Source organism: Dermacentor andersoni, chromosome 3 (assembly GCF_023375885.2).
Source record: "Dermacentor andersoni chromosome 3, qqDerAnde1_hic_scaffold, whole genome shotgun sequence".
Taxonomy (NCBI): Eukaryota; Metazoa; Arthropoda; class Arachnida; order Ixodida; family Ixodidae; genus Dermacentor; species Dermacentor andersoni.
In genome coordinates, this window is record NC_092816.1 from 109,976,969 (window position 1) to 109,996,184 (window position 19,216).

Genomic DNA, 19,216 nt, shown 5'->3' on the forward strand with positions numbered 1-19,216 from the left:
CTTTCGAACGAACACGAAATTGCTTCCTCGTCCCGCTAACCTGACGCTAAATAATGGCGATATTGTAAGATACATTTATTAAATGCCCTTAATTCCATTTTTTCTGCATCACGTCACCTGCCCTGCTCGAACACGTAGCTATCTCCTGGCGGGACGCGCCATCAATTTCTTGGCGAACGTTTCCCCATGACCACTTTATGAGGCACTCGAGCTCGCTGCTAGGTCGGTGTACGTGCCCGCGTGAGTAATTCAGAACGTCGTGCGCGAGCACTTATCGCATTCGAGGCTCGCCAAAACGGCACAGGATGTAATTAAGCCCGGTTCACGTAAAAAAGGAAGAGCCTGCCCCCTCCCCTCCCCCTTTTAAGAATGACCGCCTCCTGCATGAATGATGTCAAGGCACGCAGCGAAAGATTTTTTTTTTTTTTAAGCGGTAAGCGTGCCTGAAATGTCGTCAAGCACGGGGGCGTACACCCTGTTTGCGCGTGATAAGATTAAGGGAAAGCTTTAGCCCGGGCCCAACTCTGATGCCGCCTATTCGAATGCATGTAAAAGGCAGAAACGCTTTTTTTCTGAGATAACCACTGGGACGATTTTGATGCCATTTGTTGCATCTGACAGAGAGAGTTCTAGAGACTATTGGGCAGCGGACTTTCGATTTAAGGCCTGCCTTCACCAAGAGCAATTTTTAAAAATTGGCAACTTTGAAAAAGAAAACTAGAAGGGCGAAGTTTACAAACCCATAAATTCACATGCTTGTGAACTGCATCCGTCAGAGCATCCAAATCGGACAAACTTGACGATGTCTCACGTGTACTTGTTACATTGTTTACAAGAGTTTTAGAAGACTTCTACTGACATATTAGGGATTTACTTGGGAGCCATGTGTAATACATCAATTCTGCCAGCTTTAGATGTACCATTATGCGCAAATTACAGAATTGTGATTTTTTGATTGTTTAGTTGCAACAATGCAGATTGTTGTAATTCTACATTGCACATTGAAACATTGCAAATTGAAAGTCGCAAATTTTCAGGATACGAACGATAGCTTCGTATCCTGAAAATTTGCAATTTTTGACAACCTTTATCAAAATATTGACAACCTAAATCAAATATTCTCAACCAACAGACCCTAGATTTCAACTTTTGCCTTTAAATGCAATAAATCTCATCAAATTTGGTGATCTGGTTGCCGAGAAAAAGCAATTTCGCCTTCGTTGTTGTTGTTGCTGTCTGTAATGTATGTGGCTCCTGCCCACTTTCGGGGATTGGCCAAGAAATTGATGGAATATTCCAAATTATGATTAATCGATTTTCGAATATCTATGGACTTAGCGCTGTATAACGCAGTATTGTCTGTTAAAATAAAATCACTAAATTCAGATCGAATGAATAATAGCTAATTTAAGGTACACAAGAAGGAAAAGAGAAGTTAGCAGGGAATTCAGTTGGATATTGCGAGAAATGTTTGGATTTCCAACTCTGGGCAACCCAGCGGGCCTATACGAAGCGGCGAAGAGGCAAAACCTCGACGGTCCCATCGTGGGAGGCCTAGGCCCAGCCGACTAAACTGCTGGTTATCATTAAAGTTCACTCTCTTTCTCTCTCTCTCTCTCCATTCCCATGTATTAAGCGGAGAGCCCTCGCGCCAAAGCTTCCTCTTAAAGAAAGAAAGAAAGAAAGAAAGAAAGAACTGAAGAAAGGGGGTGATGGGAAAAGGCGCTGCTGTGCGTGTGTGTGTGTGTGTGTGAAAGACGTGTGGAGACATTAATCGAAAAGCGTTTTTATCTCATGCGCGTATGCGTAGCTTGTTGGAGAAATAGCCGTAAACCTAATATATTGATTGATTACTAAGAACTTGAGGGTTAAAACTTGAGCGCGAACATTGCGCGGCGAGTTCTCCCCATCTGCCCCAAAGAACGGAACAGAGACAAACTGAATAGATGACGTAAGCGTTCATACCGCCTTTTCCTTCATCCATCTCTGTGCATTTCTGTGTGAGAGAGAGATAGATAGATAGAGAGATGGCGTGAGTGAGTTAGTATGTGAGTGAGCCGGTGAGCGACATGGCCGGGGTTATTGCTATTAACCACCCAGTTTTCGGTATGCCTGTGTGTACCTATGCATCTAGCTATGCCTCCATGTATCTACATCAGTGCCCTGAGTTCTTTCCTGCTGTCTTGGGTCAGCGGGTGGTCCACGGTGAAATGGGCAGAGCGTCGGGCTGCTGTGATGAGGGAACAAGGTTGAAAACTGACCGTCGGACCAACTTATGTCACTCAGTATGTAACTATGGGTATGTGGTGCTGTTCAATTAGCCTCTTTGACGCCAATTCAAGTCACTGGGTATGCGCAGCATTTCATAACAAGCATTATGTAGAAGATATCATCGACACTTACCCACCAACCATACGATGGGTTGCTAATAGAATTAAAGTAGCCAGTAATCTATAAAGAATGGGTGGATCCGCAATTTTTTCCAGCAAGGTTTCAGCAAGGGCAGTACTACCTGAAAAACAAAGAAGAAAGCGAAAAAAAAAGGACCATTACCAGCACCACCATCAACAGAATTTTTGCTTTGCGTCACAATTTTGTAACACCCAGCACAGCCGTAGTAATGTATCGAAATATTTCTCTTCTTTTACGCGCTTCGCCATCGGCCGTCCAATACCGGAGTAAATGAATCGCGACCAGAACTGCGGAGAAAATAAAAAAAGAATCAGCCAAACATAAACTTTTCATTGTAAGCATCCCTGGATCGAAAGAATACACTGACAAAAAGAAATCTGCTAGCTTTTCTTCTGCTCGTAGCTTGTAAAGAATAACAGAGGACAAAAACTGTTCCATCTGTGCAGAAAATTGGATTGGCAAGCGAGAACTCGTCTATCGTTTAAAAGGGCGCGGGACGCTCGATACTTGTAGCGACCAGCCAAATGGAGTTGGACGATTGCAGAACAGCCACATTTTGCCTACCGTGCTGAACGTTGAAAAGGCGCAGAACACCGGCCACTCCTTATCACAACGGGCATTTGAAGAGCGCAGGTCCTTCACTCCGACTGAAGGCGAAGAATCAAAGGGAAAAAAAAAAGTGTGGGCGACACACCTTATTATCTTTTTTTAAGCTTTCTCTTCAGGGTCTCCCACGCGTATACCTTAATGAGGTCGAACGTCGAGAGAAAAAGAGCGCCTGTTCTTTACTAGAAAGGTTGCGGACTGGTGTGCTTTTTAGTAGAGCTTTTCACAAAATTCTATACAGCGCGCAAAAACGTAGGCGTAGGAACTCCCGCGTTCCAGTTCACGACGAACAATTTACAACACCGAATTAGCGGACTGAACCTGCTCCGCGTGGGCGTTTGACCGAAGGAAAGAAAGTGAATTGTTTATGGTCGTTTCATTTTGCCCGCACTTACACAGTCATGCGAGTTATTGTCGGGACAATCGGCTGGCTCATAACTAAATAGATAACTGTGCCGCTAACACGACGGCTACAAGAAAGACGTGGGTGAGAAGGTTAGCGTTCGTCCCGTCCTCTTTCGTGTGCCGGTCGTGTTAGAGTTATGGTTATTCGTTTAGGCATACGAGAGGGCGTTCACCGGCGCGTGTGCGTAATTGAGTGTCCACGGAGTGTGCGCGCGCGTAAGGGCACCTTGCGCCGAAGCATTTCATAGCTGAGTGCAACATCAGAACAAACCGGCCGAGCGAATGATGGAAGCCAAAATGGGAGCAACGCGATAAACATTCGCCGTAGCACCTTCAGTCTTTTATTGTGAGACCAGAAAATGCCCAAGTGCGCGTGTTCTTTATCGCTCGGAACTCTTGAAATCGAGATAAGGAGTAGCGAGTTACAGCGTGGCAATACTCGGCGCCTAACCACTCAGACGAACGAAGATGCGGGGGATTTCATCGTTTTTTAATGTCTGAGTTTATTCACATCCCTAGCGGCCAGTGTCGGCAACGCCGGAATGATAAATGAAAGCGCAACAGCGCCCCCTGGCCGGTGCAAAGTGACTAGCTGTTCTCATTCGTTCGCGTGTGTGACCGAGTGTTGCGCTATACGGATGACTTCTTCTTCCGATGCAGCCGTGCAGCGGTGGTAGCTTTATTGCCAAGTCATTCACGCTGGAACACTGGTAGTCCGAGAAACGAATGATGTTCCTCGCGTGGTTGCACGCAAAGATGTTTAAAGGAAGCGAACTACACGAGAGCTCAAACCTGTCTTTTGCACAGCTATGCAGTGACATCACCGCCCAATGTCTCGGGCTTATGGTGGCGTTAACAATGAAGACGTCGGCTGACGTCCGTGACGATAGGCAGGGCGACAGTGATCGAACTGTCATCACCCGAGAACTGGTGTCGCGTGTGTCGGTACGGGAATGGCTTTGACTTTCTTCAAATGTCACGAAGAGGCGTCATCGTCGGTAAAAGTCGCGCGGTCTTACGATACGAAATTGCAAGATAATTAAACCGTGCATATTGACTTGAACGACTTTGTCCCACTGGGGTTCTTTCCAAGGCTCACCCGCGGGCGATGGCTGTGGCGTTCTGCTGAACGTGACGCCATGACGGGTTCGATTCCCTACCGCGCCATTTTGAAGCACGTGAAATGTAAAAAAGAATGCTCGTGTACCCTACTCGTGGTCGAAGTTCGTTCGGAGCACGTAATTACAACGTCCCACGAATAACTCAGCGGGCAGTTTCGCGAAGTCAAATTCAACATTTTTACGATTTCAAGAATCGAGATTCAAATCGGGAAGCGGGGGAAAAAAAGGAGTCGGGTAGTGCGGTGTTGTCCGCGCACCTTGCCGTAGACGGCGGAGAAGACGTGCGTTGATGTGAGCAGCCAGGCATCAGCGACGCAAGCCGCCTGCGGCGGCGGCTGCACAGGCAGCGTTAATAACCGCACGCCAGGATGAGTCTGGGATGCTGCTCGCTCGCCAGCCCGCCCCTTCACCGGCGACCGAGGGACCGGCTAGCGTACGGCGCGAAGGAGGGTCAGCGTGAATCAATTTGGAGGCGGGGAGAAAGCAGCACCGGCGTGTCCCTTTTTCCTTTCCCCGCCAGTCCCTCTCCTTTCCCGTTGCCATGGAAACAATCCGGGTCACGTGCCTCTATTCGGGAAAGAGGGAGCGACGCCGAACGAGAGGGCGAACGCGTCCGACGGAGCACGGGGCTGGTCCGGGCCTCTGGAAGGGCAAGGGGGGGTTTCATCCGAGCCGCGGAAGATGGCGCATTCCGTGGTCGAGCGGCCGCATCGACGGCAGACGGTAAGTTGCTCCCTGCTCCATTCCGATGCTCTCGAGGGCCTGGCGGGATTTGCTCAAGCGCGCGCTCTCGCGCGCTCTGCTGCGCTCCGCGAACCGGGCGCCTTGGCACGGCTGGACGCGTGACTCCTCTGCGTCCGGCGCTTCCGCGACGTGCGACGAGGCTGGCGAGCTCGACGCGTGAATCACGTCCGTACCGCAGTTTGCCTTCGGTGTCTGACGGTGCTGCATGGACTGGAAAAGGCCACGATGTAATGCGAGAGACACGCGATTACGTTTTACTGCATATCCTCATCTCCTTCTACTTTTTTTTTCTTTAAGCACGAGATACTTTTAACCTTGACAGGAAACGTTACAAAACGACTCGTTCTGTTATCGGTCTTCAGTCGGTGTGAGTTCGTCTCGGGTATCGATAAGGCTGTCGTACGTGCAGCGCGGACAGCGTCAAGTATTTTCCAATATCACAATGCCACGACAATGTCCAAATCACGCCAACGCGTGCGGCCGCGAGACGATACTACGGGAGAGAAAAGCGCACTCGGCCAATTTCGATAAAACGTTTTCCTACTTCGATCTTCGACCCGCAATGAAATAATGGTGTCTTTCTTCGTTCCCCACTATTCAGTCGACATTAGGACGAGCAGCCTCAGCTTCAAGGTGCGGCGCTTGCTCTACGACAGAGAACGGCCGCGTCCTTTGTACAAATGCAAAGCCTACACATAGGATGCATCATTCTATCTGCATCTGAAGCAGACGCACCCACTGCGCCTCATCCGAGTGCCAGTCGTCGCCTTCTGCGCGCCAATACAAATCCTTCGCTGCGCCGGTCGACCGTCTGCAGCTGCTCTCGGTACTTTCGGAATCAGACGGAGAAGGGAAGGCGGGGAGGAAAGCTCGTTTGGGAAAGAAGAACAAGACGGGACGTGCACAGCGCGTGAGAAGAGGAAACGCATCGATCGCCAAGAGGCACTGTCGTTTTGCCCGCAGGTTTTGTTCCATCAATTAGGCCGCGCGCGGGGATTCATTCCCGTGTCGGGAGGTCTTAGGGAGGCGACAACGATGGCCACAATGCGCACGATGGGGAAAAAAGGGGAAGCGAGATGTGGCGTTCCTCGTTGTTCCCGCAAGCGCGCGAAGTGGCGCACGCGGCTGCAGCAGAAGCGTCGAAGCGAGTGACAACGCGCGCGCACGATGATTAGATTCGTCTCACGTGGTTTGTTGTCATGCCGAGAAAGCTGTAGCGACGTCTCCCAGTCGCTGAATGCGGTTCACGACAAGAGGCTGGAAAGGGGGGGGGGGGGGGTGGAGGCGAGCTGATAACCATTTAACGCATGGAACGAGATTTTTATTCATGATGTTTTTCTGTCGCGCTAGTGAGCAACGAGGGACTTCTTAAGAGAGTCGTGCTTCTGTACGTAGGGCTTGCTGCCGCCACACTTTTGCTGTATGCTGTTTTAGTTGCTTGGCAAGGCATACAAATGACAGTGCCTCTACGAAGCTCGGCGTCGTCACGCGTCAAAGATGCATGTTGACCGTATCTGCGGACAAACGTTAATTGGTCCACACTGACTTCCCAAAATCTGTGATCAGTGGCTGGCACAAGCTTCTAGAGTATTGTTGCAAAGAGAACGATGAGTCGAGTTAATGATGGCTCCTTTGGGGTATTGTTTTGGCTCGTCGGTGATCATGTACATTCTTGGACACGATCTTGAATCTTAGGTCTTGGTATCTTGGAGTGAGATAAAAGGACATTCGCGAATGCCACACATCTCCAGACATCTCACGGCAACAAAATCTACCCAGTGCGTTGTCTAAGTTTTCAGTTCAGGCATAATTCTCAGTAGGCTGCGTATACTATCGGATATATTCTGGCGTTTCGCTTAGTCATGACTTTCAATGGCAATATTTGAAGAAAAAAAGAAAATCAAAGGACACCTAAGGACTCTTTATTGTGAATGCGAAAGCAATATTGTCCACTTGAACGCCGCTGAACGGTCCTTCGAATGATAAACTCCTGGCTATGCATTCGCCTTCCCGATGCGATTTTAGAATGCAGGCGAGAGCTTGCGCGTGCAGGAAACGCGTGGGTAACACAGGCGTCCGAGAGCGAGACCGAGGATGATTTGGCGCAACATTTGGCGTCGTGGCGACCCCCTCTCCCCTCACGCAAAACCTGGCGCGCTACTGCGTCAGCAGACATGCCCTTTCGCCCGCCCTGCTCCGTCAAAGCGGGCTTGTAACGTGGCGCCTCAGCCAATGGGAATTTAGATGCTGCTGCAGGCGCCGGAAGCCGACTTTTCGCTCAATGAGCCATCTGACGCTTGCGCATAAAAAAATGCTGACGAGTAACTTTTTATGAGTGCCTCCTGCGTACACTTTCTTCGATAGACTGTAATGACCTTTAGAGTCTACATCATGTTCATAAGACAAGTAACTGTCGTTCCCAATGACTCGACACGAAAGCGGCCCCGATAAAATTATTCTATGGAGTTTTTCCCTTGACCATCGTTAACTGACGGTAAGCAGTTCCTTAGACCGGTAGGCAGCTAGGGGAGATAACCGCGTTTCAAGTCGGTTCTTATTATCGAATAATGTGTGTTACGAATGTGAAAAACCTGTTTTTTTTAAATACAAATGCGACAGTTACATTCTGAAGCCACCACAGTTATGTACGTCGAGAGAGTGACAGTATCTTTAGGCTTTCTCTCATTGAAAAATTTGACTTTTATTTTTGTCTAAGCACAAATACGAATATCTAATATTGTGTGGCACCAGCTATTTGCTACATTCTGGTTTTTCATGTGCGCTGTTCGAAATGCACCTGCCGGCTGCTTTCCTTCGTTTTCGACAACACAGTGGCTTAGATCGAATTAATGCCAATTTTCATGAAAACTGATGACACGAATACGCCAAAATCACTTCCACGAAGTTAGGCATGCATCGAACTTTACATATGGGATCAAGGACTTCAGAAATGTCCTACGAGGTAATTTAGCAATAAGAGTAGGGTATAACCCCGGGTCGACGCTTGGCTAGCGTCACGACGCGTTAAAGCCTCGTTTGCCAGCACTTTATTAAGGTTATCCCTACATACCTACATTAGCAATAAGCTTCTGCTCGAGCTGAACTCTGATTTCCCTATTGAAATATACGTAAAAAGGAAATGCTGACGTTAGACAACTGCTGCATCGAGCTAAATAAAATTTGTTAAACTTGAGACAGAAAGGTGCATTCTAGCAACTGTAACAAGCAGAATTTTGAGTTACTACAAAGAATGTTTGTTTCTTTAAATTTGTCGGAAATCAGTAATTAAAAAAAGGAAACCTTAACTCGTAATGCTGCACCAAAAACAGATATTGCAGTTCTGTAAATTGCATCCATTAAAGATGCGGAAGTGGCCGGATTTAATATCAGTTTAAAGCTTGCGTAATGTTATTACAATGCTTGCGAGGGTTCTGCAAATATCGTACTCACAAATGAGTGGAACATTTCAGAGCAGCGTATAATACATGTTTCTTTAAATCATTACATGTATTATTAGGTGCAGTTTACAAGACCGTGATATTGTCTCTTATGACCGAGTTACAGAGCTGTAAACTTGATACACGAGTTCTTGAAATATTGCAGTTGTCAAAATTTATCCCGCATAGTTGATGGCATAAATTGAAAATGCACTTCCCCCAGTTACTAGATTTATTTTAGCCTTTAAAATGCAACAACCCAATCCACATCAAAATGAGCGCAGTAGTTGCCCAAAAAGTTTACTTCGTTTCCATGTACTCAGATAAGAGCTTCCAGGCTAAAGTTTGCTCTTAAGAAGGCTAGGAGATCATGTGAAACAAAGAGGCCCAAATGGAACCGAAACAAAAAAAAAAAAAAATGCGAGGAGGCTATGGCAGTCCAGGGGACTTCGGAAGGACACGTTATGCCTCGTTGAAAGCCAGTGCTATTTCTTTTAAACGGAGCATCAAAAGATTGCGATTATTTTGTAAAAGTTTACTTAGCCGTCAGGGTATATCTTTCTGATCATTAAGTAACACATTTAGGAGCTCCGCGTAAAGCGTGTAATTTATTGTAGGTTTTTAAACATGTGCCTCGCTAGCGGTCGCAGCGGCGCCGCTCCCCTGAGTTTTCAGCCACCCCATCCCAATTAACGCGTATGGCCCAACTGACGTCATTCGGGTGAGCTATCCAATTGGCTAACCAGGGCACGTCATCGACAATTTGTTAAATTTATGGTGAAGAAAGGTTGTTCGTAAAATTTAGAATGTTGGTTAATTTGATCCTTTATAAAGAAATGCAACAGACAGAGGATACACGACGAAACTTTATCACTACACTCAAGCACTATTTGGTCCACTATTGTGGACCAAATTAAGTTGTTTCGCTCGCTCACTCACTCACTCACTCACTCACTCACTCACTCACTCACTCACTCACTCACTCACTCACTCACTCACTCACTCACTCACTCACTCACTCACTCACTCACTCACTCACTCACTCACTCACTCAAGCACTCCCGGCACACAGCAAGTGTCGTCTGCTCTTGTTTACAGCGTGCTCCGTGTTGACGTCAGCTGTGCGGTCAGTGTTGACCTCAAACTGTATTTTTGCGAGCACCAAGGTTGGCCGTTGCTGCGTTGTGGGCTGAAAACGCAGCTGTTGGTGATATGTCAAGCTACGACATCCTGTCCCTCTGCAAGGCAGCAGACGAGCGCAGTGGCTGCAGTGCATCTGACTGTCAGTATGCGATCGGCACCAGGATTTACGCATTTACGGCCGTCACTTTAGAGCTTTAGCATGTCCGGTATTAAGGTAAGCGCAAGCGGACTGGGCGCTTTACCGGACGAGTGGAAGGCGCAGATGTAAACGTTGCAGCCACCTGGTGGCACACAGCTCAACCAGACACACACAGAGCTAATAATAGCAGTAACCAAGTGTATTCTGCTTTCCTGCTGCTGTACATTTTCGGCAGGAGCGTAATCGTGAACACATTGTCTTTTTAAATATTTGAAACGTTTTGCACTTGGTCACAGCAATAGTAGCTCTGCGTTTGGCTGGTTAAGTTCTGCGCCACCAGGTGGCTACACCGTGTAGGCCGCTCAGGCCACTCACGTTTACGCTAAAGCCATTTCAACCAAGCGGCAACAGTATGGTGGTGCTCTGGTTTGCGCCACGGCCCGTACGCCAAAACGTCCAGGTCGCCTGCGGTTAACGGAATACCGCACACGCTCGGCGCTGCGACAGAACGCCCGCAACTCACGCACTGCTTGGATAGCACTCGCGGGGGATCGACGGCCAGGCGGCTAGCGCAGAGGTTGGAGGGGCTTCGCGCGCCGGCTCCAAGACAACCGGAAGTAGACGACACGTCACGTCATGACGCAGTGCCAGTGAAGGCGGAGCTTAGCCCCGATCACTCGGCGAACGAGTTGAGGAGGAAAATCATGGCTAGAGAAGAGTGTAACTGGTAATCATTCGTAGCTCTCTTATTAAGAGACGCTTCACTTATTGTGGCGCTTATGTTTTGCTTAGCTGCAACCTACGCCTCTACAAAATTTCTCCAAACCGTTTCAGGGACCCTACAACTAAGGCAACAACAGTCCAAAGCAAAACATTGTGCTTGTTGTATTCATCCTTCCCGCTACGCGGTCGTCGTCAAGTCATCTTTAAGTCATCTTCAAGTCATCTTTAAGTCATCGTCAATTCGCATTGGCGGCGTTGTTGCGCCGCCGTCGTTAAGTCGCGCTTAAGCCGTCTTTAAGTTATCTGCATGTCATCGTGAGGTCGAACTCGTCATGTCGTCGTCGTCAAGTCGTGGTAATGTCGCCTATAAGTCATTGTCAAGTCGTTTTCATGACGTCTTCGTGTCGTCTTCACATCGTCGCTGTCAGGCCTCCCCGAGATTCTCAGCCTTTCCATCGCCACATGGCGAAGAGAAAGAAAACCTTGCCTCCCCAACGCGACTAGGGGATCGAACTCGTGCTCGTGATACAACGCGTGATTGAGAGCGGGGCGCACTAGCCATTGCGCACTTTTGGAGCTTGTGTTGGGTTTTGCGCGCCACGCAGACTTTGAGAGTGGCCGCGACTGCGCGCGCATGTAGGAGTCTAACGCAGGCAGCGCTGTAGTGGACGAAGACGACGTTGCCTGCGGCGAAAAGAAGCAATCCTCCATAATGTGTATCAGCCACACGACGAGGAAAAAAAAATTGTAGAGGAAAGTCGTTTCACAATATCGGCAGCCGCCGTGAGAACATTCTGCTTTGGAGTAAATGGGTTCAGAGTTGGGGAAACATATGAAATCGGCTGATCTCTTTTTTTTTTTATTGACGAGGAATGGCGCTCGGCGTTGCTGGTATGACATTGCAGGAGAGTGCTAGATAGGGCAAGTCGAAAAGGAAGGACGCGCTCGTATTGTGTAGTCCCCATCGTCTTTAGCGCTTGAAACCTTCTAGAATGTTTTTCTTTTTTTTGAAAGTCACGCTTTCTTTGCCTAGCTACCCGCGATTTGGCGTGTAGTCATTTATCTGCTGTCTCGCCGAGTATAGAAGCTATTGCTCAATAACGAAAGAAAATTACGTGTCCAATGGTCGGTTTTGAACGCGGTCCTGCCAACGCTGCAATCCGCTGCTCTACTCATTTGGTCACAGACGCAAGCCTAGAAAGGCCAAATAACGCCCTTGCCATCTTCCGCCATGATTCAAGCAAGCACTCTGACGGGCTTACACTGATTCCCACAGTGCACAGAGGAATCCGCGTTTATATATATATTGCGTCGCGCTATATTGCGAACAATGACTTTATGCCAGAGAGAGAGAGAGAGAGAGAGAGAGAGAGAGAGAGAGAGAGAGAGAGGTAGCGAAAACTTTATTTTGAAACGATGACATATTAGTTCGCGTCGTCGGAGTCCAGCTTAGTAGCGGTACCGAGCCGAGCTGTACTCATATACGAATGGCTTGCTGCCACAATACTTATCCTCTTAAGTCCATTAAACGTGACGAAAATAGCATTAACTTGATGTGGATATCTTTGGCGGGGCAGCCTGAACCCTCCCCCCCCCCCCCCCCCCCTGCCGCGCTAACTGCACTTATCCAGAGAAGCAAAATTTTCGAGGGAAGCCATTATCAGATGGAGGGCTTCAACATGCGAAGCACTATTTGCTTTTAACGAATTGCTCGTCTAACTGGTTGCGGCAAGGCGCAGAGCTGTCAAGTCCAAGTCACATCGTGCTCGCTTCTACTTACTCCTTTGGCAGCCACAAAAGTTAACTTTTTTTGCCTGGAGCAATAAACTTAATTTTGCTCATTGAAATAATTACAGCGCATTTGTATGGGCAGGGTTTGCTCTAGCCTTGTAGCATCTTTCTCGGGCTCGGCTGTCATCCGATTCTTTGTTTAAGGTTTGCTTGTTTCTTTGGGTGTTCTTTGTTTAAGAACCCGTGCATTTTTCTGTTTCCGTTGCCCTTTCTTGAGTGCAGATTCTTGGAGATTGATGTAATTTTCACCAGCTCTTCGAAAAACGGCTGCCTTGACGATGGTTGCCGTATTTCTGTCCTGACCAAGTAATTTTTTTTTTCGTAAGAGTGATCGTACTTAAGAGAATTGAAATTGCCAGACTGTGCGACCTCTGCTTCCATAGCTTTAGCGTGAGCGTGGTGTGGTCTCAGCCCACTTCCTGATGGCGGTAGGGAACACGACAACGTGATGGTCGTATAAATCGCTTAACATGCGAAGGCTACTTTAAGAGAAACCGTTCACAGATGTATGCAAATCTGCATTTATGAAGTCGCAGGGGTCTGGCTTGCGGCATTTCGAAATTTGCTGAATATGTGACCAACGCTTCGCTGTGTCTGTTGCTAAGGCTTGTGCATTGTCCCCTGTCTGCCTTTTAACTCTCTGGCTATATATATGTGTATGTACGTGTATGCGTGCGTGAGTGCCTGTGCGCGCTTCCTTACTGCGTCATGTTTCTGGTTCTTCCGGCGTGTGTCCTTTATGCTGCGCTGTTTGCTGTGACGCGTTCCGAAACAGCCTATACCTTTGTTAATTTGCCGAGATATTTCTTCGATTCCTTCGCCATTACTTAACCTCTTGTTCACGAGGGATAAGCCTCTTGGCGTGAGCGTACACGTCGGACTTAGATCAGGCCCGTAGATAAACGCAATCAGTTTGCAATGCGGGAAAGGTCATCAACTATACTGATGCACCGTGGTCTGTGATCTTGCCTGACACCCATCTCTGACCTTTATAATACTCGTGCTGACGACGTGAGCTACGAGTTATTTCTTTTTCGATGATTTAGACGTGCCAGCTGAGTTGGGAGCTCCGAAAGTTTGCTTTTAAGTGCATCCGATGTTTTACCGAAGTATCCGAGACGTCGTATCAAGCAGACTTGATTCGCCAACTGCTTTGCATTCGCTTTCGAGCAAATAGGCAATCGTGATGTCGTCTGCCTTAGGTCACTCATGGGCAAAGTTGTTGTCACTACACCCCTTGTATTTCGAGTATTCGGTCCACATACTGTTTCGTTGTTGCACGAGTAAAGTGGCATGCGTGTTAATGTTTCTTTCGCGGGCACATTTTGGTTATGAATGCTGAAAACGAAAAGCAGATGACGACCATTGGCAGGCTATACTAGGCAAAAAAAAGTTGCCCTCCACATCTCCGAAAACAAATGTAGAAAACAGAATCAATAAATAAATAAAAATTGGAATTCTGTCATTGCGTATCAAAAGATTACACGATTACGAATATATGATTGCGTTGTACTCCACTGAAAATTTTCAAATGACAATGCATCCAATGATAATTGATAACTATAGCCTTGCCTGCAGCCAGTGGCGTAGCCAGAAATTTCGTTCGAGGTGGCTCACGTTGCAGCTCGGCCTCCTCGTTATGGAATTTGTCGAGGGATCAAATACATGAATAATAACGGCATTGCATTGCCAAATATGCTGCAAACAAATTTGAACGCTATGTATGCACTGTGAAAACAAGTAAAATATGTATTTTTTCATGAAAGGATACACTCGTATGTCCTAAACATTGTACCCGAAATAACTTATATCAATGCTTCCATGTTTTTTTTTGTCTATTTAATAAGTAAAGAAAATATCACACGAACTGTAGAACTATATCAGTTCGAAACCAGCAAAGCAGTGCATGCCGCTGACATGAAAAATGTAAAGGCCATGAAATGAACAAGTCGAGGACAAATATTTTAATGAAACTTTTCATTCAAGAACCTTGTATACATATTTGTACAAATGCAATGGCCAGGGAAAAGTCTCAATGACGCTGTTCTTTGTTAGAATGTATTGCGCAGGAGCAGCTGTCACCGGGCGTGTATTGTGAGTAATTGCACCGAAATTATAGTCGCAACAGAGAGCACATATAAAACGCAAAAGTCTTGCAAAATATACGAGGACGAGTCAAATGAAAGTGAGCCAATGAGAATACATGACAAATAGTGTACTTTATTTAAAAGTAGTCTCCATGACCATTTAGACATTTGTCCCACTGACTAACGAGTCGCGTGATTCCGGTCTCATAGAATTCCTTGGGTTGCTGCTTCAAAAAGTCTGTAACCGACGTTTTCACATATCATCCGTCACAAATATGCTTCAAGTCGCAAGGCGACAGGTCTAGGCTGTATGAAAGATGTTCCAGCGTTTCCCATTTGAATTTCGCCAGTTTTGTGTTAGCCACATCGGCGACGTGGGGACGTGCATTGCCGTGGAGCAAGATGACCCCATCCGTCAAATTTCTACGTCGTTTGTTCTTGATTGCCTAACGCAGCCGATCCTGCGTTTCACAATATCGGAAACGTTCGATAGTCTCTGCAGGTTTAGCAAATTCGATAAGTACTGGCCCCTGACGATCGAAAAAAAAGTCAGAACCTTTCCGGCGGAAATGACGGTCTTTGCTTTCTTTTGAGTACTGAATTCGAATGTTTCCACTGTAAGCTCTTGCCGCCGTGTTTCAGGCTCGTAGTAGTGGCACCAGGATTCGTTCCCGGTCCCAATTGCAGACAAGAAGTCGTCAACCTCATTGTGATACCGGATCAGATAAGTCAAGGCAGCGCCGAACCTCTCCGTCTTCTGGGGGTGGTTCAAAATCTTGGGCACCCATAGCGCACACAAGAGCCGGTAGCCGAGATGTTCATTAATTATGGGTGGGAACCAAACCGTGGCTGATGTTCACACGCTCTGCCAGTTCATCGATGCTTATCCTCCATTCTTGCCTAATCAGCTTATCAACCTTCGGAATTGTGTTGGGGCTGATTGTACGGTGGCTTTGGCCCAGTCTTGGATCGTATTAGCAACTTTCACATCCTTCTTTGAACCATTTCCTCCAACGCTCTACAGTGGCCAATGAAATACAATGTTCAACGTAGGCTGCAGCCATACGGCAACTAGTTTCTTTTTAGGAAACACCTCCAGCTGTCAAAAACGTGAAGACACCACGCTGTTGAACTTTTGGAGCGTCCATTATGTCACGCAACCATGTTCAACCCAGTTTGTGAGAGAATTAAAGAACATTTAACCTCATAACTGTGTGCCACTACTGTAAATGAGAGATGCCTGTGTGCTAGGCGCATGTCTCGCACATAATGAACCGAACCATTATTGCGCGGGATTGGTTGGCTCACTTACATCTGACTCGCCGTCGTACATTAAAAATGCGAAGATACAATGGGATATACAAATGCAAAGATACAGCTTGACGAAGGGGAAAACAATGTCACTGGAAACAAAGTTCACTGCACGTATACACAAACCTCGCAACAAGATATTTAAACCATACGTAAATTTCTCCAATAAATCTACGTATCTAAGAAAAAGTCACACTGTATAATGCGCGAGACAAGGCAAATAAACATGTTGCGCAATCACAGATTCACAGATCACAGAATCCTGAGGCTCGCCCCCCCCCCCCCCCTTCCGTCTATTCCCTCTGACGTATCCCGCGCGACGGAAGGCGGCGCGCTTCCTCCCCGCTTTTCTCCATTGTGCACACAAGACTGAGCCACCATCGTCGGCTCATCCATGCCACCCCCCCTCCCCTCGCTACGCTTTCACTCGCACATACAGTATGCGGTGCGCGTTCACGATGTTATCGGCCTTGGACTTCATACGGAACATGACGTCGATGGTGACGACAGGAATGCTCCTGGAGTGTCCATATGATTGCTATCGCAATAATATAGTAAGAGCATCCGGCAACTGAAGCGTCCCGTGGCCCATTACTTTCCGCAAAGAAGAAGTAACAAAATCGAACTTTCACCATGCGACAATTCACTGCGCCGCAACAATGTCTTTTTTTCTTTTATGGGGCCGGGGCACCGAAATGAAAAAAAAAACGTAAAGGAAAGTATGTTGGCTGCAATCGAATGCCTACTTTGGGAACTTAATGTGGCTAGCGAAAGAATATCAAAGAAAACCTGAGACGCTTGGTGCACAGACAACCATATGCATACTGCTCAGAATCCTACATCGGCGAGAGAAGACTTTCCGGAGAGGTTGCGCTCAAGCGAGCGCGTTGTAATCCGTCGAGTCCCCACAGTGATGGCGGCGAGCGTCCATTGTTTCTTTTTCTCGTCTGCTAGCCGGAAAACGTCTAAAACTCTGGCAGGTGAAAATCCACTCGGCCAGAGAAAAACCAACGCGCATCAAAGTGGCCGCGTGGTGGTCGGGGCAACACGAGAGAGAGAAGAAACTTTATTATAAAGTGAAAGGATTTATGTGGTTGGGGCCCTCAGTCCAGGGCCCCAATGGCTGTCGCTACCGCTCGTGCTCGTCGTATCAGGGCCAGCCAGACCTGAGGCTCGGAGCGACGGAGGATCGCCTCCCACTGCGCATATGTTGGTTGGGGGGATTGTAGAAGAGGGATATCCTTAGGGGGTTTTTGGCACTCAATCGTGACGTGGAACGTCGTCGGTGGTGCACCGCACCCTGGGCAGGTGGTGGGATATAAGGTTGGGGAGAGCTTGTTGAGAAGGAGGAGGTTCGGATATGAGTTGGTTTGAAGCCGTCTCAGGGATACGGCTTCATTCCGGGAGAAAGATTTGGGAGGAGGGTGATATTGCAAGCGCTCTAGTCTGTAAAAGTCTAGAGTGTCCCGGTATGTGTTGGGCAAATTCTGGGAGGCTCTATATGGGTTGCTCGCCTCACTGCCAGGTGCCCGGCAGGTTAGCTCTCGGGCAGCCGCATGAGCGCGGTCATTGCCCGACAGTGAGGCATGAGCAGGTGTCCAAATCAGCCTGATGCGTGGTATTGAGGGATCTGGAATGGCGGGGAGCATACGTGTGCTGGTGAGAGCGCGATTGGCTTCCTGAGGTATATGACCCCTGAGGTAGGCTCGACATGCGTCTTGTGAGTCTGTAATGATGATGTGGTCGTGTTTTGGTGATCTTTTGATGTGACCGACGATGTGGTTGAAGGCGAGTGCTATGGCCAACGTCTCCCCTGTGAGCGTAGCCTCGGTTGGGGCGCTACACGAGGTGACGATATTACCCTGATCGTCCGCCACCACCGACACTTGTCTTTCTTTGTTTCTGGTCGCAAGAGTATAGTGGGCAGCGTCGGTATAATAGACGGTGCCCTCCGGCTGGGCGTTGAGCAGTTTCCGAAGGTATCTAACACATGCATCCCGGCGACCATTATGATGCTCTGGATGCATATTGCGCGGTATTGGCGCTATGGTAAGTAAGGTTCGGATGTTTGATGGGACTGGGACATGCTCTCGCGTAGAGGGTGAATGCTGTGGGTAGCCCAGCCGTGAGAGCAAATGCCTGCCTGCAGGTGTCAGTCTCAATCGCTCGAGTTGTGCCCTCCTGTGTGCTTCGATGTGTTCCTCGATGGTATTGTGTACCCCGAGAGCAAGTAGTCGTTCCGTGGAAGCATATACAGGAATTCCGAGTGCTTGTTTAACGGCTCTTCTAATAATTGTGTTTATACGGTTGGTCTGAGAGAGCGTGAGGTTGTGGTATGGGAGGTGATAGGTTAGCCGGCTGATAATGCATGCCTTGACCAACCGCAGCATATCGGCTTCCTTGAGTCCTGAGCGGCGGTTACTAACACGTCTCATCATACCGATGATTTGCTCGCACTGTCGACCAAGGAGATCTACCGTGAAGTGAGCTTTGGCATTGGATTGTAGGTGATAACCAAGGATTCGGACCCTTTGTGCAGTGGGAATTGGTATGCCTTGTATTTTCACTTCAATCACTGGAATTGGCGTTTCACAGCTGCATCGGGGTCGGATTAGTAATAGTTCTGATTTATTTGGCGCACATTCGAGGTCTCCAGTCGCGAGGTACGCCTGCACTATATCCACCGCCGTCTGTAGGCGGTCCTGAATGTCTCCATCCGAGCCGGTGCCCGTCCAGAGAGTCAAATCGTCAGCATATATCGCGTGGTATAGCCCCTCAACCTTCTCCAGTAGCTGGGGTAGTCTCGCCATAGCTATGTTGAATAGCGTCGGCGAGAGCACCGACCCCTGAGGTGTCCCCGCTCCGGTAACTTTAATGTCTGTTGACCGATATGGGCCCATTCCCACTGTGGCTACACGGTCCTTGAGAAAGGCTCGCACGTAATTGTACATACGGGAGCCACAGTGGGAGTGGGCCAGGTTCTCAAGGATGAGACCACGGGAAACGTTATCGAAAGCTCCTTTGACATCAAGCGCCAAAAGAGCTCTCGTCTGAGCCCTGACGGGGGGGTCAACGAGATCCTCTTTTATCTGAAGAAGAATTTTGCATCTCCAAGAAAGGTTGAAGCCGTTTTAGGATTACATACTCAAGCAGCTTCCCGATGCACGATGTGAGGGAAATCGGCTGTAAATTTTGGATCGACAGGGGTTTTCCGGGCTTGAGCATGAAAGTGATCTCGGCACGTCGCCATTCTAGAGGAAGAGTGCCGGCGTGCAAGTGCTGATTGTACATAGCACA

At 48.0% G+C, this 19,216-nt stretch overlaps 1 protein-coding gene across 2 annotated transcripts in view; it reads left to right on the forward strand.

The window, feature by feature from the left end:
* The first annotated feature begins 5,146 nt into the window (after positions 1–5,146).
* LOC126539598 (ras-like protein family member 10B) overlaps positions 5,147–19,216 on the forward strand; it is an 85,664-nt gene continuing 71,594 nt past the window's right edge. For both annotated transcript variants that reach the window (XM_055074960.2, XM_050186488.3), the window contains exon 1: positions 5,147–5,267. The gene's annotated coding sequence lies outside the window, so the exon portion shown is untranslated. The remainder of the gene's footprint in view (positions 5,268–19,216) is intronic.